Here is a 4,663-nt window from a genome sequence, read left to right on the forward strand (position 1 = left end):
TAACTTTTGCTGTGTCCCCTACTTTTGTCCCACAAGTATGAAGTTGCATTATTACATGCCCTTTTTCTTCTCTGTTCTTCACCCTTTTGTATTTAAATACACAGAATCTGAACTTAAACCTGAAATGTAAAAACATTTTTACAGAGTAGATCCATTACATAAGAAAATTCTCTACTTAAGGGCGACTTCTTATTTCATGAATGTGAGGTCTTTAGGTTAGCAAGCTAATATTCCTACTGGAAAAAGTGACTGCCAGATGGAAATCTAGAGGGTAACACAGAATCTCGACCCAGTTTCCACGTAGACTTAACAAGAGAATTAGTAAGACATTCCATATGAATGTTTCCAACTGCTTTTAGCCAAGTCCCACTGATGTTGCCTTTTCTTCATCTATGCCACTGGGTAATTACCTCCTAATTTCTGCTGCTGACTCCTCTCTCCAGCTGCAGCACAGCTCATTAGCTCAGGCTCTGTTACACTACCTCTCTGTCTGACTGTCAGTGCCATAGATTATAAATCATTTGAGGTCACGACTGGTACTTTTGTATGTTTTCTACCAGGCAAACCAAACACGACCACCAAACATTGGCATTAGATCATATTAATTACTTTCATGAGCCTTTAAATGAATTTTTCATTATGGTATTTAATCTGGATATATATTAAAAGGAAAGTTTGAGTAATTACGTCCTTATTTGACAGAGACACTACATAAAGAAAGTATATTTTAAGTCTTGTACATACAGGAGTCAGAAAAGCGTAAGTGTCATTGACGACTCACTACACAGCTTCTATGAAAGATGGAATCCAGAAACACAATCTGCTTTTGGAAATTGACAAAGTGACCAACCAAAAGGGGTCAAACCAGTTCAGTCCCAGAGCAAGGAGCAGATCCTAGTAATTTTCCCAATAATCAGACTTTCCATAGCAAATTTGACAAACAAATGTGCCTAGTGTTAAATGCCAACATGGAAACTTCAGTTAGATGCAGCTAATGGGAAACTATTTTGCAGGCCCTTCAGCAAGAGTTGAGTAAAAGGTCGGGATGTTTCTTTGCTGAAGTAGGTTTGTCAAAATTAGCTACTTTTCTTTTTAATTTTATATGCTTTCAAAAGAGTCACAAAAATGCAAAGAAGTCCTGCAGCAGAGAGAGAAGCAGCTTTAAAAAAGTCAAGTGAATTCAGCTTAAATCCTCCTTTCAACTGTTTTGACCACTAAAATGCTCTCTCTCTGTCTGCAAAATGTAAAGCTGCTTCAGATGCAAAACATTCACAGCATCAGCAACAGAGTAAGACAGGTGAGATATGTTCTTCCCAACTGGCATTGTCCTGGGTAATTATATTTTAAGGATCCATTAATATGAATTCTAGGGTGAAATACAAAATATTGCTTTTGTCAGAGGATACTGGAATATTTCAAAAGCAAAGGAAAAAATGCCTTGACAAACTAGATCAAAATGCCAAGCTTTGCCTTCCTTAAACTGCCTTTTATCAGATGGATTGATATGTTACAACCATTTGAGAAGACAAACCAGTCCATGTAACAAAAACAAAACATCTGATTGAATCTGGTTTGACTTTAACAGTGAAGGGAAATGGTTTTTTCCCTTGTCAGTAGGCTGACAGAATTAGACAAATATTGGCATATGGATTATTTTAAATGAACATCATTAATACAAAAATCTATTGAGAAAATTACCAATAGCAGAATGGACAGTGGCCTTTTTATCATTTCAGTCTTCCTCTCCCCCCCATACCCTCAAGCAACCATGACTTACATGAAAATTTTTTTTCCTTAAAGCTAGCTGATTAAAATTAAGTTAGTAACTCTTTCCACTGGCCCTTTTCAGACAGCACTATCACTGCTGTTTTTGTTTGCATTGCAATGTCGATCAGATTAAAAGTCATAAAGCTTAGAAAGATTTGTCTAGATTTTCCTGTATCTGAAAAATTATATAGCTAAATATCAGCACTATTAGCCTACAGCCCTACTGATACACACACGGGTGGTCTACTTAGGAAAGATTCCATTTTAATAATGCAGCTGTCAGTTTCAGCCAGGGCCTTCATTAATAACAGAAATGACAGATGCATGCCACTGACAGGTTGCTTCTTGGTCACTTCCTCTTTCTCATCTAGCAAATAATCTCACATCACAAATAATAATATCAAATAATATTTCCAAATCTGTTGCATTTCTAATGTACAGGCATCTCCATATTTCCTACTAATTAAATTTTTTTCTGTTTTTTTCAAAATAATTTATAGTAAAGGCTATGTTTTGTAAAAACAGTTTACCCTAAAAAACCTCACTCCCTACATGTTGCCAGTAAATGTCAACATGATTGTCAGCATTGTGTAATAGATGAGTAATTGCCATAGAAATCCTAGTTATGGAACATCAAATTCAGGGCAGATGATGTCCTTGAAGCACAAGATCACTTAGAAATGATAACTTAAACTTGAAAACTCTTCTACTGTCTATTTACCACCTTATTATTGTGTGATATTTTTCATGCATCCTCTCATTTTATCCCAAGAAGATCTGTCACATTCTGGGGAATAGGACCAATTTAATTTGCTGACTATCTCATCACTTTGACAAAGCTCGGATTTGTTCTAAACGTAAAAATGCAGATAATGAAAGAAACTGCTTATATAACAAACAATGTTGATGATGCCAAGGTACTGACTTGAAATTAAAGTGAAATGAAAGCAATAAAAAGACAGAAAATCTTATAAAACAAGGGGAGATATTCCAGTTTCTTCTTTCCAAACATTAAATTTTTGATAATACATATTGTACTCTCTGATGTAGAAATTTACACCCCTCCATCTGTAAACAAGAACGATATATCTTCTTTTCCTAGCAGAAGCAAATGGAAAAGAACGGAATAGCTGCCCATTTCTTTTCAGTTGACTGTTGGACAGGGACTTGTGCAGGTCATGAACACATGTTGAAACATGCATCAATTTGTCATGGAATATACTTCATTTAAATGCAATCTTACTAAAGAAGGAATGAAGAAAGTTAATTTTCTGTAAGGTTTAAATATCATTTGTGCATTTGAAAATCATGCTTAGAAATGTTTCCTCTAATCAAACATAAGCAGCAAACCCTATTTTGAGGGGCAGAGAACTATTTAAAGCACATCCAAAGCACAAGAGTACCTAACATATGAGACAGAATTGAGCAATCACAGAGTCTCCCTTTGGCTCTGGGATAGGACAGTGAATTTCTATGCAAAAATATTTCTATGAAGTCCTGAATTCCCAACACATATTAAAAAGTTCACACATATACATTTTATTGGGCCCACTTTTGTTGAACTCCCAGTACAAACAGAAAAGTGGGCTCAGACTGTCTTTATATCAGTAATGTCAGGGTTTGTTCCCTTTGGTTTTTCCTGAGTATAATCAAAGACATTAGTGGTGAGATCAGGGGGAGGGTGGGGGAGAAATACAAGTTGCTGCAAATAACATGGCCACTAAAAGAAAATTTAAGTCACTGTCCCAAAGCTAACCCACCAAAATCTGCAAAAGGGTCAGGAGGGAGAAAGGGCAGTACAAACATCAGCTAACCCCCAAGTTCTGATTTTTTGATTCTGTTCTACATGCTTTCAAATAGTTAACATAGTTGATGTAGTGAGGTGTATTAGTACCTATTGGTTAGGATACCATTTTACCACATATTTCAGAAAGCTGTACTAAAGAACATCAGCATCATAGGGGTTGCTAGATAGTTGGAAGGGATAAGAAAAGTGGTTGAGGGGAAAAAAAGACACACACAAGAACAAGGGAAAGATTTACCCACGTTATACAGCTCTAAAGAAACTTCACCCGTCTTTACTGGCAATCTACTGGTCTAGCTGCTGATTGAAGCCAAATCTCATTTACAAAAACTTCATTTTTATATCCTGATAGACATGCAACCCAAAGTTTCTATGTAAATGTTGTTTATGGAAGTCTGCTTATGCAAGAAGTGTGACTCTTTTTCCAATAAGAAAAAAAAAGAAGGAAAAAGAAAAAAAAGCCTTAAAGAATGTCTGTGGGACAGAGAAACAGTGTTGATCCTATGAGCCAAATGCAGATCTCTATCTCCAGCACAACTAAGGAGCACTATGAAAACAACTCAGAAAGGTCTCCTCCATTAACAGGATGTAGAGAAAAAGACTGGCTAGAACATGAGGAAGAGCCAGCTTAGGGGATGGATTAAATGGAAGTCTTCTGTGGCCTCCGAGCTAATTAACTGTAAAGTTTACTGTAGAACACTTTAGATGCTTACTTTCTGGCATCAGGGTTGTATTTAGAGGCTAGGGAATAATATCTTTAGCTGTTTTTAGAGTTACAGAAAGATTTTGGTTCAAACACAGAATAAGTCCAGAGTAATTGGCAACAGATTGACTGAAATAGTCAATAAATATTGTTTCATCTAACTTTTCATACTGCAACAAAGAAAGAGTTTTCCCCTAGAGAAATGTCATTGTAGGTTTCATTCTCATATAAAATAAGCTTTTATTACTCATCTAATTTAAGAAACATTAAAAAAAAAAAAGAATAAGCACAAATGTAATCATCCTCTTATATGCTACGAGTATCACATAATTATGCTTTATTTCCACGTTATTACATATGGAAACTATCAATTCAATAGAAAACTCTTT

Source organism: Corvus brachyrhynchos, unplaced genomic scaffold (genome assembly GCF_000691975.1).
Source record: "Corvus brachyrhynchos isolate BGI_N302 unplaced genomic scaffold, ASM69197v1 scaffold42, whole genome shotgun sequence".
In the NCBI taxonomy this organism is placed as follows: Eukaryota; Metazoa; Chordata; class Aves; order Passeriformes; family Corvidae; genus Corvus; species Corvus brachyrhynchos.